Here is a 16,525-nt window from a genome sequence, read left to right on the forward strand (position 1 = left end):
TTTCCATGCAAACCTTAGGAGCCTAGACTCTGCCCTAAGCTGACATCGTTGCATATAGGATCTAAGTATGGTTTGGTAGGACCATATTGAGGAGATTATATCCATGTTCACATTAGATTTAGGTTGAAATACAACTCTCCTCAATTCTAGGGATTGAATGCAAAACAATGTATGCAAGTGTATGCTTCTCTTTATTTAAATCTATCTCTTTAGGACTTGCATTAGAGCCTTCTGGTTTTATTTGCATGTTGATCATATTTTGAAAACATCCCTACCTATATTGTCCCGGTCTTCACGTTGCTGGGCTGTCTCACTGAACCATAGTTCGGGAGAGAGCCTCACAACTGGACTATTTATTTGGGTTCGCACCCCACTACCACGTACCTAAGGGCCATAGTCCGAGGTATATCGGTAGGTGCTCAAGGATGTTGGGAAGCCATTACCTTAGAACCGAAGAGATATCTTATATGCCACGTACTTCGAGCTTCGGCTTGAGTATATCGGCCTACCTTGATTGGAATCAGATGATATAAATCTTAGAGTTAGGATTAAGGTCCTAACAGCCATTTCAAATATTGCATATAGAGTCAGCTGTAGGGAATGTTGTTTGTGTATCCTTGCTTGTATATCTGTGATTGTGTGATACTTTATATATATATCTTTCTTATATTTTCCAAAACCCTGGGTATATACTTCAAAATTTTCTCTTTTGTTTCTAAAAACCCAGGTGTATTTTTCTTTCTCTTCTTTTTCTCCTTCTTCTAAATTTCTTCAAAAAATTCTTCTGATCCTGCCTGCAAGTTTTTCAAAATTTAAATCCTTACCATTTATTCTCAAATTCCATTTTTCCTTTTATTTTCTTCTGTTTTTATATTCTTGTTTATATTTTCATAAAAATCTCTTTCCGTCAAGAGATATCCTTTTCAAAATGGTATTTTCTTTCATATTTTAGTTGGTTACTCTCCCTCGTGAAGTAAACAACACAATTGTCACAAATTTTGTGGTGACTCAATCCCTAGTAATGGGATACAATTGTTTAGATTTCAACCTAAATCCTCCCTCTTGTCAAAACTTCTCCAAAAAGTTTCTCTGGTCTAAAAACCTCCTCTTTCCTCTACAGAAAGATCACTGATATCCGAAAATGGTTATGACAAGAGCGGGAAAAGAAACAGTTCCTCAACTTAGAGACAGTGAGGCGGAGGAGATAAGCTCTCCTAAATCAGTCAGGGGACAAGGTCAGAGCAAGAAGGATGACATCGACCCCGCTATGTATGATATTGTAAACACCCCAAATTTTCACTCACCTCCCCGACATTTTCACCAAACACCATCATCCAGCCTCTGAAATCGCTGGAGGGCAAAATGGTCATTTTCTTAGCCCGGACTTTGCAAAAGTCCAAAATTTCATCTGAAACTCTCAAAATTTCTCTATTTTTAGCTCAGATGTTCAAAATTTTACTCCTGACAGGAGACAGACATCTCCAGAGTCTTGGTTCAAGATTGCATTTCATAAGACATGACATTGCATATCATTGCATGAGCATTTCAAATCACTGCACTGCACAGCATGTCATTTCGAGGTCCAGAACTCTTGATTTCAAAATTTTCAATCCAGATTAGAATTTCAACTCTTTTCAAAATTGATTTCAAAACCCTGGGTCTTCAAAATTATCAATTTTTCCCATTTTACCCCCAGGACTCTGAATTTCAAAATATTTCCTCAGGAAAACCATCTGGATAGTTTTCAATATGGATTTCAGTCACTTCACCTCAGATTTTGCCCTTTTGGACAATTTCAAATATCTTTCTTTTACAAAATCGCCCTACAAGGGTCAACTCTTTCCAAAATTCCTGTTTTGCCCATTAGTCCAAATTTTTATGAAAATTCCAAAAAGAAGTTGTTATTTTATCCTTATTTTAATAAAGAAGCAATGTGGGACCCACACTGAGGTGGTGTCACACAAGCTTTCCTTTTGAAAATTTGAATTTTGAAAAACCCAAAAATATAGGAGCCTTGTCCCCTGGATTGGCGCCACTTGTCATTTCTCTCTCCTCCCATTTCCATGCCAAGTGTCAGTGTGGGGCTACCTTAAGAAGCCGCCACATGTCATCCCATTTTATCTGCCATGTGTCACCCTATCCATCCTGCGCCATGTGTCATTTCAAAGACTACCAGGAGATGCCAAGTGTCATAGGTTGTCCTGTCTAGAAAAAGTGGAGTTTGTCTCCTCTGAGGTGGCGCCACTTGAAGTGTGTCTCCTGCAGAGGACACGTGTCAACCCCTCCTTCCTTCTAGAAAAGTAGCCTGACACATGTCTTCTTCCTACTTTTTTTAGAAAAGTAGGAGACATGTGTCACTCCTAAATTCCTACAGAAAAGGTAGGCTTGTCTCCTCTGAGGTGGCGCCATCTGGAGTGTCTCCTGCAGAGGACACGTGGCAAGCTCTTATTTCCTCAGAAAAAGTAGACGCCATGTGTCGTTTTCTGCTTTCCTCAGAAAAACTAGAATTCAAAAGTTCAAAACTCCTCATAGGTGGTGCAAATCCTGAACTCCTACCTTTTCATCCTGTCTGAGATGGCGCCACATGGCTTGGCCCACCTTCTCTCCCCTCTGCCACGTGTCATTCTCTGCTTCTTTCAGAAAAAGTAGAGGACACATGTCTTCTCCCTACCTCTTTCAGAAAAGTAGGAGACACATGTCACTCCTGGCCTTCTTTAGAAAAAGCAAACCATTTAAAATTCAAACAGGGCACTAGGTGGCGAAAATCCAGAGCTCTGATTTCCCAGATGGCCTATGAGAGCGCCACATGTCCCTTCCCTCTTTTTCCTCCCTCTTGCCACATGGCATTGTAGGAGCCACCCTGAGGTGGCGCCACATGTCCATCCTCCATTCCTTCAGGGCCAACCTCCATTTGAATTTCAAACTTCCCCTTGAGGTGGCGCCATTTGAGAAAGCCTCTCCAGACAGCTGACACTTGTCCGCCACATGTCCAGATCTCCTTTCTCCAGAAAAGGTAGAATTCAAATTCCTCTGAGGTGGCGCCTTCTGAGCCCACTGCTCTGACCTTCTGACATATGTCAAACACCTTTTGAGGTGGCACCATTTCAGGACTCCACTTGGCTCCATTTTCATTTTTTATTTTATTTTTAATAAAGGTAGCCCACCATGAGGTGGCGCCACCTGAGGACTCCCTACAAAAAGTGAATTTGAATTTCAAACTCCAAGAGAGCACCCTCTGAGGTGGCGCCTTCTGGGAGTTCCCTGCAGAGAGAATCAAGCAAACTTTTGAAAAATTCCAAATTCCCCCTGCTGAGGTGTCTGACCCACAAAATTTCCATTTTTTATTTTTCTCAAAAAATCAAAATAGCCTTTTGAGGTGGTGCCACCTGAGGGCTCCCTGCAGAAGACAAATTCGAATTTCAAACCCCTCAGATGACACCCCCTGAGATGGCGCCACATGGAGGGCTCAGATCCAGCCTGTTTGAAATTCAAATTTTTTTCAGAAAATCTATAAAAACAAGGCTCCATGTCCAGCATAGGAGATCATTTTTTTTAGCTCTTGTGAACTTGCAAAATCCGACCTGGCCTTCCTAAAATCCGATTTTGAACTTTGGAAATCGTGCCCCCTTTGGCGCATTGAAGAAGGTCGAGTAAAGCTCGTGCTGTGGCGAATTCGATTCCAACAGAGGTCGATTTTTGTGAACCATCCGAAGCCCGGAGCAAAGGACGAAGGAAGCTCGTGATAGCTGCCCCTTTCAAGAGCTCCTACGCCGCGTAACGAAGCAAGGTGCACTTCTTTTCTCCTTGATGTGATTCTATAATTCGAATCAGGAGTCGTTTGAAGAAAGAGCTCATCCGAGGGATGGATTGAGCTATTCTCATAAAACGACATATATAAAAATGTTTTGTTATGCTTTCTTGATGATTTTTAACATTCATATAGTTAGCTAGGTTTAATTTGCATTTTATTTCATTCATTTAGCATATTTCATGAATTAATTAGGATTAATTTAGCCTTTATTTCAATTCTGCTTATTTTCAGTAGGTCTCTGTTTTTGTCAGTCAGTCCACACGTAATTTCATGCATTTGTTTTTTATTAAAAATCTCAAAAAAATCACGGAATTCGCCTTTAGGTGTCCCTAAAATTTTTCCAAAAATTCGGAGCCATTTGAATTTGTTTACTGTGGTAAATATTCAAAATGGCAAGTCGGGTTTTGTTACCCGGGATACGTTTTGAAAATCATTTGCCGACTTGTAAAATCGAGATATCCCTCATGGGAGATCAAATTTTCAATCCGAAAGATGTTCTGAAATCGGGAGAATGTCTAGTTTTGAATATGATTTTTTCAGATTTTTTTGATTTTTTTTATGTCTGAAAAAAATCTGAGAGTTCTGGACACCTGTCAGAGCCTAATTTGGGCCTCTGGGATCTGGGATCGACTTAGGGCTATGGTTTCTCTTTGTGTGTTGCTCCAAATCCGAAACTGTAAAAAGTGAAAGTGGTGTCCGAGATGTCCTCTGTTTGAATCTGAAAGCCTGTAATTTTTAGAATAGTGTTGACCCCTGCTTCGGATTTTTCTTGTCAGCCCCCTGTTTTGCTACATTTGTCTTTTCTGTTAGTTTAGGCAGGAATAGTTATATTTTTATCGGTGTTTATGTTGATCAAATGCCGAAGTCATAAACATGAAAGTTGTTCATGTAGGTGTCGTTCATAGCTCTGATTAATTTCATAAATTTCCATGGCCGTTTTGTATTTCTTTAGCATTTTACATCAGATTAGTGTGATTTTTACCTCTGTCTGAACTAAATCCCTGTTATTGAACTCACCATGGCTCAAATCCCGAGGCTATAAAAACCAAAAATGTTCCATTTCGGGTATTTTAGCAGTCTGCAAAATATCAGAAGTTTCCATGGTGTAAATCTTGCATTATCATATTAGGCATTGCATTTGGTTCGGATCCATAGGCAAAATCCATCATTTTAGGACTTTCCTTGAATTTTAGCATTTAAATCATATCATTTCGTGATTTTTAGCAATCTAGGTTGTTTATCAGAGTGTTTAGATGCTTAATACCGAATTTGGTGCAATTTGGAATCCATTTGAGGTTCGGATCATCCATAATACCAAAACAGGGTCCCGCAGGACCCCGATCCAAGCGAAAAACAAGCGAAATTCATTATTTTTGATAAATTGCAAAATACCAAATTCTGATTTTACTGTCTTAATGTGTCTAGCAGCATGTCATCATATCTCTTACTGCATTTCATCATCATTTGATTCAATTTGAATTTCAAAATCTCAATTTTACCAAGTTTTCCTTCAAAAAACCCTGATTTTAAAGATGTAACTTTAATTTTAGGGGTATTTTGGTCATTTTAACCTCAATTCCGAATTTCAAATTGTTTTTCACTGAATTTCTAGCATTTTCATCATTTCAAAATATCAAGGAAGCACGAGAATAGGGTTTATATCCAATTAAATCCAATAATTTCATAATATTATTGGAAAATCTTGGAAAAACCCACATATTTGAGCTAACCCAATTTCAAGTTTGGCAGGAACAATCAAAAGAAGGAGCTGAAGTCTGCAAATTTCTTTTATTTCCTTTATTTAGTGATGTAATAATTTTGGAATAAGAGAGTTAATTTCCTGCTTAGACTAGGATGCATGTCATATAGTTTGAATTTATGCAATATCCTGATTATATGATTCATGCATTTTATTTCAAAAGCACTATGGATGTTCACGAATGGCACGTGCACCAACTCTTAGGGAGTTGATGGACTCGGTGGGATCCATATTTACGGCCCTAGTCGGAATATGGACGAGACCCAGATCCGTCATCTTTCTACTAGTCACATTGAGCCTACACTCTTAGGCTATCTTAAAATGCACATCATATTTCCAAAGTTTTCAAAATCATGTGCATCAAATCAACTAAATTCTGAACATATTCATGGCCACAGTCAGAATATGTGAAGGATTTATCTTGACTTAATGCATATTTTTCCAACAAATCTCTTAGAAAATCTTTTCAAAGTGCATTCATTCACTTATGTCATTTGCATCATAGAATCATTGATTTTCTCAAGATTTTCTCAAGAAAACTTCATTCTCAAGAAAGCGATTTCTCAAGAAATTCTAAGGATTTTTCAAAATCGGTTTTCCAAAGACAAGCTTTTCCACAATTTTCCCAGGAAAATGATATTTTCTTAAGATATTCAAAAGAGTTTTCCAATCTTTCTTCAAGATCCAAAATCGATTTCCGAGTATTTCAAAAAGGTAAAATTCCCAGGATTTCGATTCCCCAAGTTTTGAATTTCCTTCTCCAATGAGCTTTCCTATGAATTTCTATCATTTTCCTAAGAAAACTCTCAAAGTCCAAGTTTTCCTAAGAAGTGCTTCCCTTTTCAAAAAGTCCATCTTTTCTCAAGAATCACTTCCATTTTCCCAAGATTTTCAACTATTTCTGAATTTTCCACATCTTTATAAGCTTTCTCATGTTTTCAAAAACCCCTTTTTTATCTAAGTTTCCTGAGAAATTGACCTTTTTTCTGAGAGATTCTTTCCAACTCCAAATGTTTTTCTAAGCATACATCATGTTTTCCAACTGGCATTTTCCAAAATCTCATAGCACATGCCTGAATTCTCTATGCATTTAGGATAGAACATAACTTTGATAATTTCGCTAAGTCAAGCATAGTTTTAGTCCTTGGTTCGATTACCCCTGTTAAAGGCGGCAGGAACGGTCGAACCTCGTACCGACAGGTCGAGCCCCATCCCATGGATTTTCCCGCAATTTTCAAAACGGAGGCGAGTATTTCAAAACAATTTCCAAAATCCGGTCAAAGTTTGAATCGCGAAAGCGTTTCTCTCTTTTTCTCTTCCGCAAGGAAGGGAAGGCGGGGGAAAAATTTCGCGACGATAACAGGTTTGGCGACCGAGATGGGACCTGTCCTTGTCTGACCTAAATTATGCTTGACTTAGTTCAATTATTGAAATTATGTTCACAAAATGTTAGCTCTTTTACTTTTTGCTATCATGTGAACCTAGGAGCCTAGATTCTGACCCAGCTGACATTGAATGCATATAGCTTAGGCATGGTTTGGTAGGACCATATTGAGGAGAAATTTTCATGCTCATATAGACTTAGGTCTAAACACAACTCTCCTCAATTTAGGATCTGAATGCAAACAATGTATGCTTCTTCAAAGATTTTCAAAAGTCCATCTCTCTAGGACTTAGAGCCCTCTATTTCTTGCATGTGATCATTTTTTCAAATCTCCATTACCTATCATTACCCGGTCTTCACGTTGCTGGGCTCTCTTCCAGAACCATAGTTCGGGACAGAGCCCCACAACTGGGCCAACTATTTGGGTTAACACCCCCCTACTACGTACCGCGGGCCACAGTCCGAAGTATATCGGTAGGCGCTCAAGGATGTTGGAAAACCTTACCTTAGAACCGGAGTTGAAATTCTATGCCACGTACCTCGGATTTCAATTCGGGTATATCGGCATAACTGGATTGGACAAAGATGATCTGAACCTAGAGTTAGGATTAGGGTCCTACAGCTGTTTTCAAATTGATGCATCTAGAGTCAGCCTTTTAGGCAGTGCTGAATGTGCATAAATGTTTGTGCAGGATGAGATTGTATGTATGATTTCCTCAATTCTTTATGTTTCCCAATGTTTTTCAACTCATTAGGTCTTTTTCCAAATATCCTTATTTTCCACGAGATCTTTTCTCAAACCCTGGATGATTTTCTCAAATATCCCATTTCTTTCAAAACTCCAGGTGATTTTACATTCTACCTTTCTACTGGATCTTGAATTTCTAGCTGCATTTTTATCCTGCCTGCAAAATTTTTCAAAATTTCTCACATTTTCCTAAGTCTCATTCTGAGTCTTTCTCTGTTTTCAGTTCGATGGCATCCAGTCAAGTCGATCCTATCTTTCCTGAAGGTCACATCTCCTTCGAGGTGCGACAAGGTCGTCCTGAACATCGAGCCCTTAGCACCGGAACTTTCATTCCCCGGTGGTATTATTCCTGGCTAAAGAGCTTTTCCCGAATGTTCCCGGACCATTTGAGCGAGTGTGGATTAGAGCTGGCATCAGCAGTCGGAAAGCAGACCATCAATGGAAACCTGATCCATGCAATGGCAGAGCGATGGAATCCTCGAACGTGTACCTTCTGGTTCCCGTGGGGAGAGATGAATGTTTTAATGGATGAATTTTCAGAAATCATGGGGTTGCCAGAAATCGACCAAGCGACCCATTAGAGCATCAATTCCTTATCAATGTCAAGGGTTTGGACCCCCGAGACTCCTTAGCTCGTATGACAAGCCACCGATCTTGGCCTCTGATCCAGTTAGAAGGAAATGAATATGTTGACCTACTTGAGTTGTACCGCCAGTACGGGACCTTCGTCGAAGTCAGCTCGCTTTCAAGAACAGCCAAAGAAAGGATTCAGAATGCAATGGTTCTATGCACTGTAGGATTGTCCCTTTTCCCAGATGGACAGAACTACATGGACATCAGGATAATCCAACTTATGAGAAGATGGGGAAGTCGGCAAACCAATCGCCTCTCTATAGCCATGACAGCGCTCGCCTTCCTTTATCGAGGTCTGACTCGATTCTCACTTGGAGAGTCCATTTTAGTTGAAGGATGCATCTACGCACTTCAGTTCTGGTTTTTCCAGCATGTTCCAGCCCGAGCAAGCTCTTTCAGATACAATGGTCAAGAACTCCTTCCAGTGGCGCAGTACCGATCTATGATCAACAACATTCAAGAGGATGACGTAGTCTGGGACTATTTTGATCGGCAAATATCTCCTCCCAGATATACCTACGCTTATGACAAGCGGTTCAAGTTGCTGGGACCATTCTTCTGCACTTACTACCAACCAGAGAGATGTGTTCGGCAGTTCTCCCAGAGGCAGCAGTACGTTGAAGCCCGACTATTATCAGGAGCTATGGCAGAGTTCGATCTCACCTCCGCGCAATGGTCCGGGGCATATCATTCTGCCCGCTACGGCTGGGATTCCTTTGTCTCTCTTAAAATCTTTCCAGGTCCTAGAGTGTCTGCCGACTATCGTGAATGGTGGCAAATTGTTTGTCCCCCACCTCTTTGTCAAGATCAATAAAATCTTATTCTTCTCACTTTAATAAAATTCTCTCTTTCCATTGTGGTTTGACGACCTCGCCTAGGTAACAAGGCATATTTTCGTTGTTTATTTCTTTTGCAGAAGGAATAGCAACACAATTGTCGTGATTCCCACGATGACTCAGTCCCTAGTAATGGGACATCTTTTCCAAATTGTCTACCATATTTTCAGCAAATATTTCTTCCAAGAGCTCAATTTCTTCATAATCTAATCAGGTCTTTGCCCTGCAGAGAGCATCCATATCATTTGATGGTTGAGACAAGATCAGGCAAAAGAACCACAACATCCCAGTACTCGTCAGCCTCGGAAGAAGAGATGAGTTCCCCTCGATCTGAGAAGAGTCGAGAGCAGCAGCAAGAAGACGATGGCATAAACCCTCAAATGTATGCCATGTTCAGAAAAATGATGAACAAAATGATGAGTGAGCAGCCCGGGACCAGCTCAGAAAGGAACCCATTCAGAGAAAAGTTCCATGGTCACAGGGGTAAGAAGGCTCCCAAGAAGCAGATCTAGCCAGAAGAGATTTCAGATGAATCAGATTCCACTGAAGATACAGATGAAGAATATGAGGTGCCTTCGGCATTTCAGAAGCGTGGCCAAAGTAAAAGCCGCAGATCCAAGAGCAGAGATAAAGAAGAGCCTTTACAAGCGCAATTTAAAGAAATGGCCCGAATTGTCAAAGATCTGCAAGCCCGCGACAAGGGCAAGAAAGTCTTCACCAGTGAGGACTTCTATGACGGCTTAGAAGGGGATGATGATCTGGAAAATCTCCCCCGAAAATTCATCAAATTCGATAGTTCTGGCGACCCAAAAGCTCATCTCGCCACTTTCTTTGCTGAATGCTCTCGGTTTAGAAGGGATAACCGAGCATTGTTTCTATGCTTCCCCCGCAGCTTGGAAGGAGTTGCAGCCAAGTGGTATGCTGAGCATATCAACCCCATCGAGCTCAAGGAGTTCGATAAAGTTGTAAATCTCTTTATTGAACGCTTCTTGTTCAACACAGAAGCGCTGCCTACACTAAGTCATCTCTGCAATTTAAGGCAGAACGAGAATGAAAAAGCACGGGACTTCATTTACAGATGGAGATCAGCCTGTAATAAGATGAGAGATCCTATCTCGGAAAGGCATGCATTGTCCCTAATCCTCAACAATTTCTCGCAGCCGTTAAGAGGATTAATCTCCACAGCGCCGTCCAGGACCTTCATTGAGTTGACTGAACGAGCCGAATGGCTCGAGCTAAGTGTGGAAAATGGAGTCTATGAAGGCTTCACCTTTTCCAAGAACAACTCCCATGGTGAGCAGAAGAAGAAAGCTCACTTCACTTATTCTGCCAACAACAACAGCAAAGGCCGAAATCAACACAAAGGGCAGAAGAAAGATTACTGCTACAGCTCCGGCAGTTCGAACAACAAGGATCAGAAAGCAAAGCCTGCTCCTCAGTACAGCAAGCCTCCTCAGCAGGATCAAGGGCCGAAACTACGTGAGAAGACCAAACATGAAGGATGGAGTTACGACAGAAAGTTTACTCCTCTTGACCAATCACTCGAGGATGTGCTCGAGTACATGTTATCGAAAGAGATGGTCAAATTGCCCAGATTGGCCGATCCCCCTGTGCCCATGGGGAAATGGAAAGATCAGTTCTGCAAGTTCCACAGGACAGTGGGGCACAACACCGAGAACTGCTTTGTTCTCAAAAATATCATACAAGATCTCATTGAAAAGAATCTATTGGTAGAAAGAGAAGAAGAAGAGAAAATGGACATTCTCAACCACCCCTTCCCTTCACACACCACAGCGGTAGTGTCTGCACAACCATTTTTGCCGCATGAACATATCAAGCCATGTTCTGCGCAAGATCTTCAAGTTCAGCATCAGGTAACGGTGCTACGACAAGCAGCTCCAGATTCTAAGAAGATGGACTTAATTTCAGCATTCGGTAAAATGAAAGTTGCGGAAGCACCTATGAAGTCAGTTCCCACATCAAAAGGAACTCCTGGCTTCTTCAAGCAAATCGTTAGACCAAGGCCAGAGAATTCAAGTCAGAAGCCTCTGACTGCTTTATCCAATGTCTCCATCCTTGACTTGGCCAAGAATTCTAGCAAGCACCGACAAGTACTGGATGATCTGCTCAGGAAAATCAAAGTTAAGCCCAGTACCACTCCTGAAGACATGGCACAGATCGTGAACTCCGCCATGACCAATGCACCAATCACCTTCTCAGATGAGGACCTTCCAAAGCCTCATTCCTTTCATAATAATGCCTTGTATATTGTCGTTCGAGTCAGAGGAATGACGGTTCCCCATGTGCTGGTCGATGGGGGCAGTAGCCTCAACATATGTCCCGAAATGACTGCAAAGGCATTAGGGATCAAGGACGAGGAATACATTCCAGATCCCATCACTATCTATGGGTTTGACAATCATGGTCAAACGGCCAAGGGCAAGATATTTCTGGAAGTGTTTATCAACTATTCGGTGCACTCCGTCCTTTTCCATGTGGTTAATGTACCACCAACCTACAACTTGCTGCTCGGTAGGACGTGGATTCACAATGCTAATGCAGTGCCTTCTACCCTCCATCAATGCGTGAAGTGGTCAAAAGGTGGAATAATTACCACAATACTGGGAGAAGACCCAGAAGAAAGGCTCCCGCAGCCCATGATTCCTCGGCCATCATTCAATGCAGATATTCCCAGCATCAGGGAAAGTGAAGAGATCAATCTCAGGGAGAATCGAGAAATACTTCGGGCACCATCTCTGCACACAGTAGCCACGACACGATGGAAAGGTCCTCAATTCTTCAAGGTTGGAGGTCGAATCGACTACAGCACCATTAAGGATCATCCCTTGTTTCCACAATTCATGAAGTCAAAAAAGGGATTTGATTTACTCCTGAAGCATGGCTATCAACCATTCAAGGGACTCGGCAAGAATGAAGATGGCCGCATCGAGCCAATGATCCAGAAACATCGTCCCCATAGGGCAGAATTGGGGTTCTCCAGAGGAAGCTCATCAAGGAAGACTGTTTTTGTCAAAGGGGCACAATGAAGACCATTTGTTATTTCCTTTCTATTCTTTTCCAAATAAATGTCTCATTTTACCAATGTCATTGATCAATTCAATCAATAAAATTCCAAGTATCTTTGTCTATCCGGATGCCATCTACTCCCTTTTTGTCTATATCTTCATTTTATAATTCGATTTTATGTATGGTTCTCTTCAAATGATTGCTTGCCTTACTATAGGCCAATTTGTCTGAACCAAATTTCTTCTCCAAAATTTCAGAATGACCTCTCGGACAATCAAGAAGCTCGTTCTCAATCCCAAGGCCTCTCAAAAGTCGACAGCAATTCACAGAATCAAAGCAAGCACCGGAAATGACAAGAGTGCAAAGCAGTCTGATGATTATGCAGAATATGATCAGTCTCTTCAAGAATTACCGGAGTTCGCCGCAGTTCAGAAGCAGGACGAACCATCTCCTCTAGTACAAGATCCAACTGAAGGTGTCAATATCGGTTCAGAGGAAGATCCCAAAATTCTTCAGATCGGAACCAGTCTGAATCCGGAAGAAAAGAAAAGATTTACAGATTTTCTCAAGCGGCATGAAGAAGTGTTCGCATGGACATATGAAGACATGCCGGGCTTAGACCCCAAATTAGTCGAACACCGTCTTGTCCTAAAGCCGGATGCTAAGCCAGTCAAGCAGAAGCTGAGAAAAATAGATCCCAGAATAGAACAACAAGTCAAAGAAGGACTTGAAGATCTGCTCAAAGCAGGATTTATTTGAGCTATTGACTACCCAGATTGGTTAGCCAATATCGTCGTAGTCCCAAAGAAAAGTGGCAAAGTAAGGATCTGCATAGACTTCAGAGACCTCAATAAGGCAACTCCGAAGGATGACTATCCACTTCCAAGCATCGATCTTCTAGTCGATAGCACGGCAGGACATGCCATGTTCTCTTTCATGGACGGATACTCCGGCTACAATCAGATTAAGTTGGCCGCCCGCGACCAATCAAAAACTTCTTTTACTACGCCTTGGGGCACTTTCTGCTATACAGTTATGCCTTTTGGGCTCAAGAATGCTGGAGCAACATATCAACGGGCAATGGCTGTTATCTTTCACGATCAAATGCGCAAAATCATGGATGCATATGTTGATGATATTCTCGTGAAATCTAAAGAGGAAGAAGATCACCTCGAAGCACTTGATCAAGTCTTTAAGAGACTCATTCTTTACAAGTTAAGGCTTAACCCGCAAAAGTGTGTCTTTGGAGTCGAATCAGGCAAACTGTTGGGTTTTCTGCTAAGCAAAAAGGGAATTGAAATTGACCCAGCCAAAGCAAAGGCTATCATTGATATGCCACCCCCGAAGAATCTCAAAGAGCTACGTAGCCTTCAAGGACGTATGCAGTCAATTCGGCGATTCATTTCCAATTTGGCGATGAGATGTGAGCCTTTCAACCACTTACTCAGAAAAGGAGTTAAGTTCGAATGGGGACCAGAATGTCAGCAATCGTTCGATCGAATCAAGAAGTATCTTCTCAATCCTCCCATCCTGAAGCCGCCAGAATTGGAAAAACCTCTTTTATTATACATCTCAGTTAATCAAGTCGCATGCGGTGGGTTCTTGGCGCAATACAAAGAAGGCAGCTTGATAGAGCACGCCATTTATTACGTGAGTAAGACTTTCATAGATTATGAAAAGAGATACTCTCAAATAGAGAAGACCTGCCTAGCTCTGGTATGGATGTGTCAGAAGCTAAGGCACTACCTGTTGGCATCAGAAGTCAAAATTTTGTCTAAACTCAATCCCCTCAAGTATATCTTAGAACAACCTTTCCTCAGCGGACGAGTCGCCAAATGGCAAGTCTTACTGATGCAGTATGACTTAGAATATGTCTCGCAGCAATCAATCAAAGGCCAAGCAATTGCAGATCAATTGGCGGATTTTCCCCTGGCCGAAGAAGTGAAAGCCGAAGATGACTTCCCTGATGAGCAAATTTGCAATATCCAGCAATTTCCAGTCTGGAATTTATTTTTCGATGGTTCTAAGAACATGGCCAGAATAGGCATCAGAATCCTATTAATCACTCCTGAGAAGGAGATGATTCCATTTTCTCTCAAGTTAGACTTTCAATGCACTCACAATATGGCTGAATACGAAGCCCTGATACAAGGTCTAAAGATTCTACTAGACTTCAATGTTAAGAGAGTGCATGCCTACGGTGACTCATTACTTGTTGTCAATCAAGTTCGAGCCGAATGGCACGTCAAAGATCAGAAGCTATTTCCCTATCAGCAAATGGTTTCAGCTCTTATCAGCAAGTTTGAAGAATTCCAGCTCTTCCATATCAAGAGAGATTTTAATCAAGTGGCCGATAGCCTATCCAGTTTAGGCTCCATTATGGCATTCAAGAATGGAGAATCTTGTCGCTCTTTTGAAATTGGCAGACTTGACCAACCTGCTTTCATTCCAGCAGAGCAGGTAAACCAGGCTGAGCAAAAGAAGAAGCCTTGGTATTACAACATCAGAACTTTCATAGAAACTGGCGAGTTTCCTCCAGAACTCTCAAAGAAAGAGCAACGAGCAATCCAGCGTATGTCTACTCGATACTTCATTTTGGCCAATGTCCTCTATCGTCGTGGATTCAGTTCAGAGTATTCCAGATGTTTAGATGAAGACGAAGCCAAAGAAGTCGTGCGAGAAGCACATGAAGGCATTTGTGGCGGCCACGTCGGCTACCAAACCCTTGTCAAGCAAATCATAAGAGCAGGGTACTATTGGAAGACTATGCAACAAGAGTGTTATCATTATGTGAAGAAATGTGTACAATGTCAGATACATGCACCTTCCATCCATGCTCCAGCAACTTATTTACAGTCTGTTGTCTCTCCATGGCCGTTCTCCATGTGGGCCTTCGATGTCGTAGGTCCCATCACTCCTTCAGCTTCAAATGGCCACAAATACTTCCTTGCCGCAACAGAATATTTTACCAAGTGGGTAGAAGCCATCAGCCTCCGCACAGTAGAAGGCCGACACGTGGTCTCTTTTATTCACAAGAACATCCTTTGCCGTTTCGGCATCCCACATGACATTGTGTCAGACAACGGAGTCATTTCAAGAATGAAAAGATGAAGACATTCTGCTCAAAATTCAAGATCTATCACCATTTTTTCGCTCCATATTATCCTCAAGGGAATGGTCAGGCAGAGGCCACCAACAAGATTTTAATTCGTATTTTGGAGCGAACTGTGGAAACAGGCCGTGACTGGCATGAGAAGATCCACGATGCATTGTGGGCCTATCGGACCACCATTCGTACACCAACGAATGCTACTCCATCAGAACTGGTTTATGGAACAGAAGTAGTATTGCCGCTACATGTTCAGAAGCCCGCTTTGAAATTTGCTTCACTCCTGCAATTACCTCTTGATCAATACCAGCAGCAGCGACTAGTGCAGCTAGACTTACTCGACGAGAAAAGGCTAAAAGCAGCAGAGCATGCTCAATCCTATCGCCAGAGAGTAGCCAGGCAATATGCGAAGTCTATCATCGAAAGAAGATTCAAAGTCAATGATTTAGTACTTCGATCCACAGCTTATCTCAAGCATCGTCCTGGCGGCAAATGGTCGCCAAATTGGGAAGGTCCCTATGTTGTCAAAGAAGCATTACCCCGCAGCTCATATCGGCTCATCAATGCTGATGGAGTAGAATTGCCAGATCCTATGAATGCTCGACACTTGAAAAAGTTTTATACTTGAAACATTTATCCTTCTCTTGTAATCCTTCCTGTTTCCTTCAAATAATGATCCAACTTTCTTTCCCAGTTATACTGGGGCATTTTAAAATTTTGTTCTATATGCAGGCAGGATAAACAAATTCCTCATTTCATGCACTTGTGCATTCATATGCATCAACTCATATTCATTTGCATTCAATTGCATTAATAACAATCCGGTCAGTATTGGGATCTCAATAAACCATCCCATCACAATTCCTAATGATCCAAAGGTCATCACCAATACTGAACCAAAACCCAGCGCTCGTACTGGTATTATTCCAAAATCCAGTACTCAAACTGGCACATTTTCAAAATTCCAATTTTCCAGAAAACCGAGTTCCGACTCGGGTTTTATTTTCAAATCATTTTCCTTTGTTGATCCGGGTTCCGACTTGTGATCTCTCTACTTTATTCGAGCCTTGACTCGAACTTTCCATTTTCCTTTGTTTATCCGGGTTCCGACTCGTGATCTCATTACCTTACTCGAACCCTGAATCGAGTTCTTCATTTTCTTTTGTTGATCCGGGTTTCGACTCGAGATCTCTCTATTCATTCAAGCTCAGATTCGAG

The sequence above is a fragment of the Nuphar pumila genome, chromosome 13, assembly GCF_984573655.1.
Source record: "Nuphar pumila chromosome 13, dmNupPumi1.hap1.1, whole genome shotgun sequence".
NCBI classification, from domain to species: domain Eukaryota; kingdom Viridiplantae; phylum Streptophyta; class Magnoliopsida; order Nymphaeales; family Nymphaeaceae; genus Nuphar; species Nuphar pumila.